The following is an 18,036-nucleotide window of genomic DNA, read 5'->3' on the forward strand; positions in this document are numbered from 1 at the left end:
GGCTGTCCATTGTCACCATTACTATTACTGTTCACCATAGTGTTAAAAGTCCTAGCTATAGTGACTAGGTAAGAGAAAAAAGTTAAAAGCATTACAACTGGAAAAGAAGATTGGAAAAGAAGATGCTAAACTATCATTATATGCAGATATATGGTAGTATATATAGAAAATTCTAAAGAATTTTTCCCACTAGAAGACTCCTGGAAATGACTGAACCATACAGTGAGTGCAGTGACAGGCTTAAAGACCAATATACAAAAAATAGTGCCATTATCTATGGAAACAGTAAACTGGAATAAGACATCCAGAAATCAATCCCCTTTAGTATAGCAGCAAAACAAACAAACAAGGAATGAAGTTAACAAAGGAATTGAAAGACTTACTTGTACACTGAAAACTAGGAGTCTTTCTCCAAGGAAATGGAAAAGAAAAAGAGCCACACAAATTTATCTGGAACTAAAAAAGACTAAAAAGTCCCTAGGATTGTCAAAGCAATCTTGAGAAAAAAGAACATGACCAGAGGCATCACACTTCCTGACCTCAAACTGTACTAGAGAGCTAGTATAAATCAAAACTTCCTGGTATTAGAACCAAAATAGATACTTGATTAGTGGAATAGAATTGAAAGCCCAGAATAAGCCCCCATACCTATGACAACTCAAGTTTGCCATAAGCCCAAAGCATTATATGGAGTGAGAGTCTCTTCAACAAATGGTGTTGTGCACATATATGTCACTGTGCACAAAAGTCAATTCCAGGTAGATCAAAGACATGGACATTAGACCAAAAGCTATCAAATATTTAGAAGAAAGTATTGGCAGAACACTTCCTGACTTATGCTTCAAAAGGTTTTGCAGAGATTCAAATCCAACAACAAAGAAACAAACAAAAAATACATCCATGGAATTACAACAAATGATAAAATTCTGCATAGCAAACGGTACCATCACTCTAACAGAAAAACACCATACATTGTGGGAAGAGATCCAAAGAATCAATATACACATATTGATTGAAAATTTCAATCAATTTCAATACACATATTGAAAATGTCCTCAAAGACACTTATTATCAGAGAAATGCAATAAAGACAATAATGAGATACCACTTTACACCTGTGAGAATGTCACATACTAGACAGAACAGTGACAACATATTGGAGAGGGTATAAGGAAAAATAAGACACTCCTGCACTGATGATGGGAGTACAAAGTATTCCAACAGTTGTGAAAAACAGTCTGGAGATTTCTCAGAACACTAAAAATAGACCTACCTAATGACCAGAAATTTATCTCCTGAGGTTTTTTCAAATGAAACAAAGGCACCTATCCAATAGATCTATGTATACCCATGTCCATAGCAGCACAATTTTTAACTGCCAAAATTTGGAAGCAACCCAGATGTCTAACAACAGATAAGTAGCTAAAATACTGTGGTATATTTACATGATGGACTACTACACAGATGTTAAAATTGATGAAGCCATCTCCTTTGCATCTTCTTGGATAGAAATTGAAGGCATCATGTTGAGTGAGATAAGCCGAAGAGAAGACAAATACCGAATGATCTCATTTATAAGTGGGATTTAATAAATAGGGAAAAGGAGGAAGAAAACAAAGTGAAACATGAACAAGGCATAGTGTATTACATCCAAGCAAAGGGGTCTGGTGAAGGAGAGGGAGGAAAAGGTGGAACTTTGGGGTCCTGGTGCATAATAAAATTATAATCACTAGTTAATTAATATGAGAGGGGGGAAATTAATTGTATGTCTCAAAGTTTTTCAAAACACAAACTGAATCTTTTCAATATATAGGCTGTGTAATTGATATGCGGACTCTCTCAAAAGCCTAGACCAAGTAGATCAGAAGCATCCAATAGCACAGCTATGTACAAGATACTGGATACTGTACAGCAAACCCTAACAAAAGGACTTTTCAAAGTTAACCCAATTACCAAATAATGTGATGATAACATTAACTATCGACTGTCTTTTTGAACCCTAAGACAGCAGGAACCTCACATCTCCATTATAGAGCCTCTACTTCCCCCAGTCCTGGAACCCTTGGATAGGGCCCACTTTCCCTTATGCCTCTCCCAATCCATATCAAATAATATTGCATCTGCCGATCACAACCTAACCAACACAACGATTGCCACCTCAACATGCTTCACTTCAGACTGTGTCCAGAGACTTCACGTGTGGAATGACAACCCTTCAGCTTCATTACTCGGGTGAGACCTTTTCTTTCATAGTATACTCTAATTCCATCTCAGGTGGTTCACTTTCTAACAAAGTCCCAAAACCTAGATATACACCAGTTTCTGTGAGAGAGAGCATATGTTCACACGTATCTGTAAACTACTGCAAAATATATACCTGAAAGCAGAAGTACACTAGAGTTAGCAGTGAGTACCCCTCCTAACACTTCCTCCCCACTATTCCAAGCTTTGGGTCCATGATTGCTCAACAATTTGTTTGGCTTCGTATGTTAACTCTCTTTTTAGTCACCAGGTTCCAGATGCCATTAGGATGCCGGCCAGGCTTCCCTAAACTGAAGACCCCACCAATGTGTCCTGGAGCTCAGCTTCCCCAGAGACCCACCCTACTAGGGAAAGAGAGAGGCAGACTGGGAGTATGGACCTACCAGTCAACGCCCATGTTCAGCGGGGAAGCAATTACAGAAGCCAGACCTTCCACCTTCTGCAACCCACAATGACCCTGGGTCCATGCTCCCAGAGGGATAGAGAATGGGAAAGTTATCAGGGGAGGGGGTGGGTTATGGAGATTGGGTGGTGGGAATTGTGTGGAGTTGTACCCCTCTTATCCTATGGTTTTGTTAATTAATCCTTTCTTAAAGAAAAAAGAAAAAAAATTATACTTGGGTGGTAACACAACAGTTTAAGTGCACATGGTGCAGAGCACAAGGACTGGCATAAGGATCCCAGCTCGAGCCCCCAGCTCCCCATCTGCAGGGGAGTCACTTCACAGGTGGTGAAACAGGTCTGCACATGTCTTCCTCTCCCCCTCTCTGTCTTCCTCTCCTCTCTCCATTTCTCTCTGTCCTATGTAACAATGATGACATCACCATCAACAACAATAATAACTACTACAACAATAAGAACAAAGGCAACAAAAGGGAAAATAAATTTTTAAAAAAGGAAAAAAATATACTCCTGTGTCAGTTACTCAATAATAAAGCATTAATACCCTCAACAAAAACATTTTAAAAAAGATAAACCATTTAAAATACTTATATATCATTAACATACTTTTTACATTTTTTACATTATTTCTTTTTTAAAATATTTATTCCCTTTTGTTGCCCTTGTTGTTTTATTATTGTAATTATTATTGTTTTCATCTTTGTTGGATAGGACAGAGAGAAATGGAGAGAGGAGGGGAAGACAGAGAAGGGGAGAAAAAGATAGACACCTGCAGACCTGCTTCACCACCTGTGTAGCGACTCCCCTGCAGGTGGGGAGCAGAGGGCTCGAACTAGGATCCTTACACTGGTCTTGCATTTCATAACAGTAGTGTGCTTAACTCGCTGCACTACTGCCTGACTCCATTCATTATTTCTATATATGTACACACACTCACACACATATAATCTAAGGATGAATAGCTGAGAACAGAGAATACTATAGCGGTCGTTCAGCCTAAGTTACTGCTTCTTTTCTTTTCATTTCAAGACCCTTATACTGACTACTCACTAAACTAGAAAGTTAAAAATTCAATATTCTGGGAGTCGGGTGGTGGCGCAGTGGGTTAAGCGCACGTGACGCAAAGCGCAGGGACCGGCGTAAGGATCCCGGTTCGAGCCCCCGGCTCCCCACCTGCAGGGGAGTCGCTTCACAGTCGGTGAAGCAGGTCTGCAGGTGTCTATCTTTCTCTCCCCTCTCTCTCTCTGTCTTCCCCTCCTCTCTCCATTTCTCTCTGTCCTATCCAACAACAAAAGCAACGTCAACAATGGCAATAATAACCGCAATGAGGCTGCAACAACTAGGGCAACAAAAAGGGGGAAAAATGGCCTCCAGGAGCGGTGGATTCATGGTGCAGGCACTGAGCCCAGCAATAACCCTGGAGGAAAAAAAACAAAACAAAACTCAATACTCTTTTGACACTCCCCTAATGACAAGAGCACAACCATCCTACCAATCTTCACCTCCCAATTTAATTGATTTGTAATGTAGGTTAAATAAAAATATAGACTTTAACTATACAAATACTATTGATATTGCTGTTATAAAATCAGTGGTTCTTAGTTTTCATATTTATATGTAATTCTCTTTTTTTTCTGACTACAAATTTCCTTGGCTTTCCTATGTTGGTATTCATTTCCAAACTGTCTATCAGATTTATAAATCTCCTTAAAAATGATCAGAATATCCGGAGACCTAACACTTAACCAATTTCTATTTTATCTTGTTCCCCCCTACCCTGTCATCTCCCCCCAAGAAACAGATATTTTATACTGCAAATAACTAAAACTTTAGGGATACTGGGGGTCACATATAAATTTTTGTCTTTCCCCAATGATTTGTAAGGGTTTATTTTTCTTACGTGCTTATTATTTACACACAGAACAAAGAAATCCAGCTTGTGAAATCTTTTTACTTTTTTCTCAGCTCCCACTCCCTCCTAACTTTAAAGTTTCTGTCTTGAAATGCTGACAAAATACACCAGAGTGTCACTTTAGTGGAGCTGAATGATGGAGAGAAAACAAGTTCCATTGACCACCTTTATCTGAAAGTTAGCTTTTAAAATGTTTATTGTAATTATTAGATACTGTAACATTTATCTCCAAATTTCTGAAATATGTAGAGTATAAAATGCATTCAATTATAACAGAGTTAAAAGCATATGCCATGCTTTCCATGCAGTACTCTAAACTGAGTTTAAGATTCTCTAGGGGAAATAAGCATTTCAATGAAAATTTTATGGCTTGAAATGCATTTATTGAAGAGCAAGCATCTCAAGGTGCTAGTGGCTCAACCAGCAAGAAATTTAAGTATTAGTGGTTCAGGGACAGTCTCCCAGAAATGTATAACTTTGAGCTGAATCATTAAAAATAAAATAAAAGTAAGAGAAGAATGACAGGGAACGGGAAGGAACTGTTCCAGTTAAATATAATAGTAATACATATTAAATTCTGGATGGGTAAGAGAACATGGCACAATTAGAACTTAGCATGAAAGACAAGAAGGACTGGGAACTGCCAATTTCCCTTAAAAATATAATTCTATATACTAAACACTATTGAGTTAGCAATGCCTTTACTAAATAATAACATCACATATTACTGACAATAGAAGTGTTAACAATATCTAAATGAATGAATCTATTACTTCATTTGTAAGGCAGTACATTAGCTCCTCAGATTTATTTAGAAAGAGAAGCAGATTTATAATATTTTCCTGCTTTTCCAGAAAACTTAAAACTCATGAAGAAAACATAAAAAAATCAATAAAACAAGATAGTAACTCTTTCTTACCTCCTGTGGAACTAATCCTAAAAGACATCATTGTGTTAAAGCAACAACAGAGAGAACAGGATTTGTTTCCTAATATTCCATTAAGATACTAAGGTTAGAATCTTGGAAATTTTTTTGAGCAAACTAATATGATCTTTCATTCCACTGAGCAAGTCTCAGAGCTCCAGTTATCATGGAAAGTAGAGTCAACAAGGGGAATTAGCAGACAGTAGAAGTAAAATAAACAAACAAACAAAAAACCCTGGTTTTCAGAAAGTTAAAAAGCATGTGTTTTTTTTAAATTTTTATTTATTTATTGGAAAAGGACAGCCATAAATTGAGAGGGAAGGGGGTGATAGGAAGGAAGAGAGACACTGAGAGAGAGACACCTGCAGCCCTGCTTCACCACTCGCAAAGCTTTCCCCTTGCAGGTGGGGACCAGGGGCTGTTTAAACCCAGGTAACAAAGTGCATAATGGAGAGTTTTACACATACTTTCAAAATTATTAAAGATATGAGTCATACTCTAAAGTACTTAAAACCAGTATAATTATGATTTGAGAACACACGTGCAAGAACAAAGATGTGTGTGAATCAGTTGCTTTTCTTTTTCCATCTGGAATCTCAGAGGCAAGTTTATCTTCCCAAAAGAATATTCTGATATTTATTTTAGCAAGAATGGTATTTACTCAGGTTACACTCTTTTCACCTTTCCATTAGACAAATAAATACTCATTCATTTACTCTTGAGAATAGTTTATTTCTGGGGTAATGACACTGAAGTTTCAGCTTTAGTCTTTGTTTATTTTCTGAGCTAGAAAGAAAACAAGTGTATGTGTTTTCATTAGAAATTATACTCACTTTAAACTCAAAATATGATGGATGAAGGTTAAAGCACATTACCACCACAATATTTCATTTTCCTGTCATCAGAATCTGTTTAAATTTCTATTTCTTTAAGGTTGGACATCACCACAAAGACTTTGTACATGAGGAATAATATATGCAGAAGAAAGAACATTAATATTCTAAATCTTACCAATATTTGTGTTCTGGGACTACTTTATCAGTTTCTCATGTCACTAAGTATTTCAGGAGTAAAACAGAATCTAACTAACTAATGGCCTAGTTAAAAAATTATATACTTGTATTTTAATTATACTCAGGTCTTAAAATTACTCCTTTATAATATAGACATATATGTATTTAATTTCGGTCTTACTGATTTTCAAATGTTTTTCCATATAAAATAGTGTGTGAACAGAGTTTTCTGTTCAATGACTTGAACAATTAACTGAATAAAGTATTGATAAACATTTAAGAAGCATATGTATATATTTAATATAATACTAATTTGTTTCTAGTAGTTCCATGATTATTCAGAATCTGTTTAATAGAATAAAAGCTAACACAGTCATGAAGAAATCTGACTACCCCTTTATCTATTAAGGGAATTATATTGAAAACTTCTTTTTCAAGCAGAGTTCTAGATCATTTAAGAGTTATTAACATATGACTAATAAAATTATTTTTTAAAAAGTTATTAAGATAACTATTCATATAGCTATTAGGCAAAGCATATGTTATTTGGAGAATAAATAATACATGCATTTAGGCAATAAAAACATATCTAAACTCAAAATGAGATAGAGCTTTGAAAGTAAAGAAAGTGGTAATCAAATACTTATAATAAACATAAGCACAAAAGTCTTTTTAAATTTTTTTAAAATGTCTTTCTTTTTTAAGATTTTTATTTATTTATTAATGAGGAAGGAGAGAGAGAGAGAGAGAGAGAGAGAGAGAGGGAAATAGCCAGACATCACTCTGGTACATGTTCTGCTATGAATTGAACTCAGGACCTCATGCTTGAGAGTCCAATGCTTTATCCAAATGTGCCACTTTCCAGACCATATTAATTTTTAAACTATCTTTATTTATTTATTGGATAGATACAGCCAGAAATCAAGGGGTCTGGGGTTAACAGGGAGACACACACACACACACACACACACACACACACACATACACACACGTGCAGCACTGCTTCACCACTTATGAAGTTTTCTCCCAGTAGGTGGGGACCAGAGGCTTGAACCCAGATCCTGGAGCATTATAACATGTGTGCTCAACCAAGTGTGCCACCACCTGGCCCCCAACACAAAAGTCTTTATCATGGTATTAGCTAATCAAATCCAGCACAAATAGTGAGATGTTGTATGATCACCAAATGAAAATTATTCTAGATATGACATTGGGAATTAATCAATGGCATGTACTCTACATACACATACACACACACTCACACACACACACACACACACACACTATATATATATATATATATATATATATATATATATATATATATTAGTAACTACAATAATACTAATAAGAGAAACATTGAATGTGTACCTCCTGACATTGAGAATATGGCAAAAGATTCTGTTTTCACCATTTGTTTAATTCAACACTTGTAGTGGAAGACTATCATCACACATGCTTAAAAACATTTTAGGAAGCTTTCAGTGATAGCTTTAATTTAGTGATCACTTTATCATTTGTTGGTTTCATTTTAACAAAACGGAGCACACTTAAAATCTAGAAGAGATTAGATTTTAGCTTTACACACCCCATCATGGAAATAATAAAATAAGCTTTTTGCATTTTGTTAAGTATCTCACATCCCACAACACAGATCAGTACTAAAATATCTTAGCAAAATTTTGACACAAAAACATTCATATTTTACTTTTATGTCCTTTCAAATATAAACCAGTAGCTCTATCATTTTCAACACAATCCATTTTCTTTTCTTTTAAATACAGGATAATAAAGTGAAATTTCCACAGCAGAAAACTATACTGTAAATGAGAATATCTATTATTTCCAAAAGGTTTTCTCCCCCTTTGATGAGAGTTGTTTCAAAACAGTTCTACATTTTTTACAGTATAAACAATATACTTAAGAACGTAATCTCCCAGAGCTGGAAAGATGGTTAAATGTTCTATTTCATTCTGTCCCTCTATCTCTATGTCTTTCTATCTGACAAAGTCAGTCTGGAGCAATGAAGTCCCAGTGACAAAACAAGCAAAGAAGCAAACACCATACTCCTCTGTTGTGAATAAATACAACAGTCACATTCATCAGGAGTAAAGCCATTCTTAGGAAACATATTCTCTAACTACTTAATTGTCAGAATAAGCATTCTAACTTGGAGAGGGTTGATTCATTTTTGTGATAAATTTGCATATTAATGATATCAAGTTTTTGTTGATTTCTTTGCTGCAAAAACATTTCAAGAGATCCTCTAACATATGTTCAAGTTACCAGCTTTTTAATAGATAAAATTCAATAGCAGGAGGCTATATGAATCAAGCATGCACCATCCCGCAGTGTTAAGTCTGAGGTCCTCTGAATGTGACCTGTTCCCAAAGGAAACCAATTTAATGCTCCGTTGCACAGAGAACAGTATGTATGAATCACCAAACCCCCAGATAAATTAGTGACAGGTACATCTGAATAGGATTCCTTTAAGTCGCTTATCTTCAGCCAGGCAAGCATGTTTCACCCTCTCTTTCAAAGATAAAACTACATGGCTTTTTGCCTTGGCAGAGTCTCAGAAAATAAACAGCTCCCCACACATATAACCCACCCATTATAAAGGGCAAACAAAAAACAAAACAAAACAAAAATACCTTATTATTTCAGGTATTGTGACAGCAAAGAGGATAACGTGAAAATCACCTGCCAGCTGGAAATTCATCAGTCAATACCAGGCCCTATGTCTTCTCTATTATAAGTTCTACTCCTTTTATTCATTTACTTTTAGTTTTGACAGTACTGATATCTCTAAGTTGTTACCATGACAAAGTTAAAGAACAAAACAGCAGGTTATGTGAAACAACTTATCAGAGGCCAAAAAGGATATGAGATAGCAACAGTTAGTAAGTAGCTCAAAGACTGATCCATGACAGATCAGAAAGAGAAGTGCACTTCTTGAATCAACTATTCCATTTGAATAAAAAACCAGGCAAATTGAGATGCCAAATGTATGTTCTATTTCGGACTATTGATGGAAAAATAAAGTATGTAGAAAATAACATGAAAACTGTAAGAGATGTTGCTTACATGTGTCATCAGGCACACGTCAACCATAACGTCAAATGATATAAAATTATTTTCAACATGTTTTCAATGAGTAAATGTATTATCACTGTCAAAGCTGAGTGATTGTTCCTAGAAGTCTTTTCAGCTGAACAATAAAACAGACATCAGTTCTTACTTTCTTCATTTCTCATTATCTATAGCAATTCAGATTTTCATTATATATTTTAATAAAGACCATATCATAACGTGAGGTCAGTTATATAGGTCAGTAAAACTCAGTAAATCAATTGGACTTACATTTTAGATTCTATTGATAATCCTCACACATACTCAGGGATGTGCTCTCTGGGTGAATCTGTGTTAAAATAAAAGACCAAAAAAAATTAGTTTACATACAATCTAAGTTTCAGTGCCACTTAGATTATATGTAAATAACCCCCATTTAGTCATGAGAAATACTGCATTGAAGAAGACTGAATTGTAAATTTAGCTCTTTCAAATATAGGTAATATCTCCTCCTCCAGTCCACCCCCTATCCAATATCTTTGCAAAAGGTCTTCCCAATAAACTTATTACCATAGACATTTAGCTATTACTATGAACAGTTAATGAAACTTAGACCTGAGGTTAAGATCCATAAACAAGTACACAGAGTTTGGGCTTCCATAGTTGAAAAGGCAATTTTAGAAAGAAAAAAATAAATAAATAATTTAGAGACTGTACAACATAGCAGATTTAGCTACATAATCTGTTGTCCTATATATGAGATGGTTTATAGCATTTTAAAGGCACAAAAAATAAAAGCAAAAAAGTCTCTACCAATACCATATCCAATGACACCTCAGGGATTACAAATATAGCTGCTAAATTTACCTTCTTTGAAATTACAGTTTTAATTGGATTGAATATATATGCTTTATAGCCAAAATAATTCAAACAACATTAAGCACCATTTAAATATGCAAGAACTTCATAGTTAGTAGGCAATAAAATTATTACTTCTATTCAGCATTTTTAGTCTATCAAGCATTTTTAGGGGCTGTAGTAATGGCAAGTTAAAATGTACAATTAAACATTAAAATCTTCTTGTGAAGTATCATAATAATGTAACTTTCTTTTTTAAGAATTAGAGACATAAACTACAACAACAAAAAGAATTAGAGACATATAAAATGTCAGAATAATCATATTGGTTATTTTAAAGTCAAATATGATATGCATATTTAATTCTTTATTAATTTACATCAAATTCCTGTTATATAGTATATAAAAATAAATATTTAGCACAGGAGCTTGTATAACCTCTGAGTTCCTCTCAGTCTGAGCTCTCAGTCCTTGGTCACAATGACAATAGTCTAGGCTGTACTCATTTCAAGAGCAGTCTTCCCTGAGTGGCAGAGAAGGATGACTCATCTCCCTTTGGAAAGTGGGGCAGTGCAAACCATTGCTACTTTATAGTAAGGGCAAGGTCCTAGAGAAGCTTACGATGATGATAATCCTGATGGAAATGACCAGTGATGGTGAAAAAAGGATCTATTAGAGGTCTAGGCCCCTATTATCTATGGAGGAATCCAAGGATTCACTGACTAGGATCCCAGAAGATGGTGGCCTGGTATTGATCAAAAAGGCCATCCTGAAGGGAGCCAGTCTCTTGCTCCTATTCAGTTCCTGTAGTCCTTTATTTATGTAATGAGCTTAGCTTTTTCTCCCAGTTGTCAAAGCGTTGAGTGTCATTCCTTGTATACAAACCCATATTAGGTTTATACGTCTGGCCTCAAGCTAGGGAGAAATTAGACCAAGGGTTTTAGTGTGGTCTAAATTAACCTTAAGTTTTACTGCATTTACTTGTTTGATATTTCTAATAAAAGTTGCCATAGAGTCAATAATTGTTCTTTAGTGGATATATGCATTTGCCAGTATATCTCTTGGCCAATTGTATACAGTGTTTCCTCAAAAGGTTATCAAGGGGTAACAATAATGCTGATGCTGTCATAACTAAATGCTGATGTTGTATAACTCAGAGGTTATACAAGCTTCTGTGCTAAATATTAATTTTATGTACTATATAATAAGAATTTGATGTAAGTTAATTAAATATGCATATCATATTTGACTTTAAAATCATCACTCTGATTATTCTGACATTTTATATGTCTCTGATTCCTTTTGTTGTTGTATTTTTATGTCTCTAATGCTTAAAAAAAGAACGCTACATATTATGATACTTCACAAGAAGATTTTAATGCTTAATTAAACATTTTCACTTGCCATTACTGCAGCCTCTAAAACACAGATGAACCTAGAGGACATAATGTTATGTGAAATACCAGGCTGATAAAAATATAACATTTCAATTATAAATGGTATATAGATATAACAGGCAGCTAAAGGAACTAAAATAATAATAATAATAGCCTTTTGAATTATAAGACGCTTTAGGTGGTATCAGAAGGGAAGGGTGTTTGCCAAGGGTGGGTGGGAGGCTTCAGGGGAGACAGAACTATTATAGTGATGCACATCTTAAATATATATATACATATATTTATTTATTTATTTATTTATTTATTTATGTGTGTATGTATACATATACATATACACATGTATTATATATTTATTGGAGACTATTTTTCTCCAATACTTGTTATTAGTTTTTGATACAAATGGTTACAAGTACATAAATATTTTAGAAGTATAATTTCTTACCTCCTCAAACTGTGTTATCCCATACCCACACCACAGTACCAATACCCCTATAATAAAGTAAATTGAATCCCTTTGAATTACTCTCCACTACCACCAATCACCTTTGTGAACATCTGCTCTTCATTTATAAAAAGATGATGGTGTAGTAGCAGAAGAAGTGTACTAATACATATCATGGGGAAATGTGGACATATACCCTGAGAAGAATAATCCTGAAAACCAACATTTCTTCATTAAATTATACTAGAGTTAGATAAAGAAAATAAAAGTGATGATAACTGAAGTTATAGGAAGAGGAAGCAATATATGATAACATTGATGAAGTTGTACCCTAAACTAGATTATAAGGGTGACCAGAAAGAATTTAAAGAAAGAAATAAATAGACTTCTGTAATATTTTTGAAATGAATGGCTATATATTTTTAAGCTTTTTGCGTATGTATTTTCATGAGAAAGATTTGGGCTTATTGGTTCTGGCATTGACTGGATCTGAACTAGTACCCTTGGAACTTCAGGCATGAATGTTTGGTGCACTACTTCTTTGCAGTCTCCTCAGCCTATGGAAATAATGTTAAGCTTAATTCTTTTTTTTTAAATTTTTTATTTAAGAAAGGATTAATGAACAAAAACATAAGGTAGGAGGGGTACAACTCCACACAATTCCCACCACCCAATCTCCATAACCCACCCCCTCCCATGATAGCTTTCCCATTCTCTAGCCCTCTGGGAGCATGGACCCAGGGTCGTTGAGGGTTGCAGAAGGGAGAATGTCTGGCTTCTGTAATTGCTTCCCTGCTGAACATGGACGTTGACTGGTCGGTCCATACTTCCAGTCTGCCTCTCTCTTTCCCTAGTAAGGTATGTCTCTGGGGAAGCTGAGTTCCAGGACATATTGGTGGGGTATTCAATCCAGGGAAGCCTGGCCAACATCCTGGTGGCATCTGGAACCTGGTGATTGAAAAGAGAGTTAGGGTGAGTCTCTGGGGAAGTGGAGCTCCAGGATGCATTTGGTGGGGTCTTCAGTCCAGGGAAGCCTGGCCAGCATCCTGATGGCATCTGGAACCTGGTGATTGAAAAGAGAGTTAACATACGAAGCCAAACAATTTGTTGAACAATCATGGATCCCAAGCTTGGAATAGTGGAGAGGAAGTGTTAGGGAGGTACTCACTGCAAACTCTAGTGTACTACTGCTTTCAGGTATATATTTTGCAGTAGTTTATGGAATTCTGGTGGTGGGAATTGTGTGGAGTTATACCCCTCTTACCCTATAGTTTTGTTAATGTTTCCTTTTTATAAATAAAATAAAATAAAATTTAAAAAGTTGGGAAGTGAACTTTGCAATCCAAACCTGAGGAGAGAGACCAATAACTATAACTCTGAGTAAGTATTTGTAGATTTATTAATTAAAATCAATGTGGATCAGTAAAATAGCTCATTTGAAAAGTGTGCTTGCTTTGCCATGCACATGACCTGAGTTCAAGCCTGGCCTTCACTGATTTGAAGGAAGCTTTGTACTGTGGTCTATTTCTCAATCTCCATTTCTCTCTACCTTTCTGTCAAAAAAGCAACCTATACATGACTGAAAAAGTAAGTGAGGGAACATACGGAGTATTACCCAGGAATTTAAAAAATTATGTTGTGTACATTGGGACAAAATGGATGGACAAAATGGAGGTGATTATGCTTAATGAAGTAAGTAATTTCATTCATATATGGAAGTAAGTAATTTCAGTCATCTAGAATTGGAACACAAGTAACCCATTCCAAAGACCTAGGGAGAACTATAATGGCTATTGTCGGGATGAGGTGGGAGAGCACAGAACTTTGGTGGTAGGAGTGGTCTGTAACTATATCTCTATTAGCTTCTTATCTTCTAAGCCACTATTAAATTAATAATAAAACTTAGTAAAAAAAATCAACATCTGCAGACACATTTGGTTTAAATAGAATTGACCAGTAGGGAAAATAATTAATTTCTTTTTAGTTGCATTTTTTTTATCCATTTTCTATACAAGTATGATTTCTTTTTTTTTTCTATTTAATTTTTTTTTATTTAAGAAAGGAGATTAACGGATGGGGGGAAGATGGCGGACTGAGAAGCTGCTAACAGCGAGTGCTCTGATCGCAATGTTGGCAACGGTAGGATTTTCTGCCTTTAGCAGGCCAGTCAATAAGGGGTGACACCAAAGAGGTGATTATAATTTAATTTGGGTTAAGAATTAGAGTAAAGGTGACACGGACTAGCGGGTCTCCAGATTTCCCAGGCGGCGCCGGGCAAGGCGAGTGCGCCGGGCAAGGCGAGTGCGCCGGGCATTGTCCTCCGCCCAGGAAGGCGGCTCCTCCGCCAGTTGCAGAGCACGGCGGGCAGAGGACCCGGAGAGAGCACATTAGCTCGGGGGCTTTCTCTTGGGAGTCTCCAGAGTCCACCGCGACCCTGAGGGTGGATCCGCAGACTTCTTGAGTCTAGCTCTCATTGGATCAAAGGACTGGGAGCTAGTTTCCACTTTCGAGAAATCCTTTAAAAAAGTCTGGAGGGGGGGGGGGTTTCCCGGAAGCTGCTAGCCTCTGAGCTCCGCACGCACTCCCCTGGAGACAATAGGATTTTCTGCCTTTAGCAGGCCAGCTAATAAGGTGTCCTTAGACACCAAGGAGGCGATTAAAACTTAATTTGGGTTAAGAATTAGAGTAGGGGAAAAAAATTCTTTTTTCTTCCTTTTAATTTTCAAGCATACATCCTTCCCGCCACCCTTCCCCCCCACAAGCAGTCCCTGGGACCAGGTCCTAGCAGGATACCCCATACCACCAAACAGGGTTTTTTTTTTTTTTTTTTTTTTTTGAACTCACTGATATGCATTTGGGAAGTTCCTTACACTGCTCTTTAATTACAACTCTTCTTCTTTTCTTCTCCCTTTTCTCTCTCTTATCTCTCTCTCTCTCTTTTTTTTTTAATCTTGTCATACACTTCTTTCTTCTCTGCCTTTCTGAATTTGTGAATTACTTTGGGGAAGAAATATGACTCAGAGTGGACTCTCTATGTGTGTATCTCTGCTCTAGTTCCCTTTTCCCTCTTGTTACACCTAGAATATACACTGGATAGTAGATTTGCATAACTGTCTATTCTTGCTATCCTCTCTTTCTTTTATCTTTCTTCACTGGGATTTGGTTACTATTTTTTCACGGACTGGAGAAATTGTTTGGCTAACTGGTAACCATTAAACTACTTCAATACTTACTTCAGTTGCTACTGTAATTCCAGAGGTTGGTGAGTGCAATTGTCATAAAGGTATTTAGTACAGTGTTACTTGTACTCAAGACACAACAACTGAGGAACAACAGAGCATAAAAAAAAAGAGAAACACATAAATAAAAAAAATGGGTAGATTAAAAACAAATAAAACTGCTACTCCAATGAATGAAGACAAGAGCCCAGAAGAAACCAAAAATCAGTCAGAAGTAACCATAGATAAGAAAAGTATGCAAGCAATAATAAACTTATTAATCACAGAAATGAAAACAACATTGGAGGAAAGGAATGGCAGTATTAGGGAAACAACAGTTGAGACCCCCAAGGAAAATACTGATTATCTTGAGGCAATTAGAGAACTGAAAGCTGAAATAGCTGTAATGAAGAAAGAAGCTGAGGCAAGGGAAAGCAGACTAACAGAAGCAGAAAACAGAATTAGTCAGACAGAGGATGAGTTAGAGAAAACTAAGAAAGAGGTGAAAGAGCTTAAAAAGAGATTGAGAGACACTGAAAACAACAACAGAGACATATGGGATGATCTCAAAAGAAGTAACATTCGTATAATTGGCCTGCCAGAGGAAGAAAGAGAGTAAGGGGAAGCAAACATTCTAGAGGAAATAATACAAGAAAACTTCCCAGACCTGAATAACAGAAAGGATATCAAGGTTCAAGAGGCCCAGAGAGTACCAAACAGAATCAACCCAGACCTGAAGACACCAAGACACATCATAGTCACAATGAGAAGAAGTAAGGATAAAGAAAGGATCCTAAAGGCTGCAAGAGAGAAACAAAAAGTCACATACAAGGGAAAACCCATAAGACCATCTGCAGATTTCTCCACTCAAACTCTAAAAGCCAGAAGGGAGTGGCAAGATATCTATCGAACCCTGAATGAAAAAGGGTTTCAACCAAGGATAATATATCCTGCTAGACTTTCATTCAAGCTAGATGGAGGGATCAAAACCTTCTTAGATAAACAACAGTTAAAGGAGGCAACCATCACCAAGCCAGCCCTGAAAGAGGTACTAAAAGACCTCTTATAAACAAGAACATCACTATAATACTTGCAATATATCAGAGTAAACAAATTGTTTTTTAGAACAATGGCACTACAATACATTAAATCCATAATATCAATAAATGTCAATGGCTTAAACTCACCCATCAAAAGGCACAGGGTGGGGGGATGGATCAGAAAACATAACCCAACCATATGCTGCTTGCAAGAATCCCATCTGTCACAACAAGATAAACACAGACTTAAAGTGAAAGGATGGAAAACTATCATACAGGCTAACGGTCCACAAAAAAGGGCAGGAACAGCCATTCTCATCTCAGACACGATAGATTTTAAATTAAATAAAGTAATAAAAGATAGGCAAGGACATTACATAATGATTAAAGGATCAATCAGCCAAGAAGACTTAACAATTATTAACATCTATGCACCCACCGAGGGACCATCTAAATACATTAAGCATCTACTGAAAGAATTTCAAAAATACATCAATAGTATTACAATAATAGTGGGAGACTTCAATACCCCACTCTCACACTTAGACAGATGAACAAAGCAGAGAACCAATAAAGATACAAGAGAATTGAATGAAGAGATTGACAGACTAGACCTCTTGGACATTTTCAGACTCTTCCACCCCAAAAAACTGGAATACACCTTCTTTTCAAACCCACATAACACATACTCAAGGATAGACCACATGTTAGGCCACAAAGACAGCATCAATAAATTCAAGAGCATTGAAATCATTCCAAGTATCTTCTCAGACCACAGTGGAGTAAAACTAACATTTAACAACAAACAGAAAATTATTAAAAGACATAGAATTTGGAAACTAAACAACATGCTCCTTAAGAACCATTGGGTCAGAGACTCACTCAAACAGGAAATTCAAATGTTCCTGGAAACTAATGAAAATGAAGACACAACCTATCAAAATATTTGGGACACAGCTAAAGCAGTACTGAGAGGGAAACTTATAGCCATACAATCACATATTAAACACCAAGAAGAAGCCCAAATGAACGACCTTAATGCACACCTCCAGGACTTAGAGGAAGAGGAACAAAGGAACCCTAAAGCAACCAGAAGGACAGAAATCACTAAAGTTAGAACAGAAATAAACAACATCGAAAATAAAAGAACCATACAAAAGATCAATGAAGCCAAATGTTGGTTCTTCGAAAGATTAAACAAAATTGACAAACCCCTAGCCAGACTCACCAACCAAAAAAGAGAGAAGACTCAAATTAATAGAATAGTAAACGATGGAGGAGATATCACAACTGACACCACAGAAATCCAGAGAATCCTGTGAAACTTCTATAAAGAACTATATGCCACCAAGCTAGAGAATCTGGAAGAAATGGAACAATTCCTAGAAACCTATGCACTTCCAAAACTGAACCAAGAAGAACTACAAAATCTAAATGCACCAATCACAGACAAAGAAATTGAAACCGTTATTAAGAATCTCCCCAACAACAAAAG

General features: G+C 36.1%; 1 protein-coding gene across 3 annotated transcripts in view; it reads right to left on the reverse strand.

The window, feature by feature from the left end:
- MGAT4C (MGAT4 family member C) overlaps window positions 1-18,036 on the reverse strand; it is a 590,449-nt gene that overhangs the window by 305,029 nt on the left and 267,384 nt on the right. For all 3 annotated transcript variants that reach the window (XM_060195500.1, XM_060195499.1, XM_060195501.1), the window contains one exon: window positions 9,878-9,935. The gene's annotated coding sequence lies outside the window, so the exon portion shown is untranslated. The remainder of the gene's footprint in view (window positions 1-9,877; window positions 9,936-18,036) is intronic.

This window comes from Erinaceus europaeus, chromosome 7, assembly GCF_950295315.1.
Source record: "Erinaceus europaeus chromosome 7, mEriEur2.1, whole genome shotgun sequence".
Classification (NCBI taxonomy): domain Eukaryota; kingdom Metazoa; phylum Chordata; class Mammalia; order Eulipotyphla; family Erinaceidae; genus Erinaceus; species Erinaceus europaeus.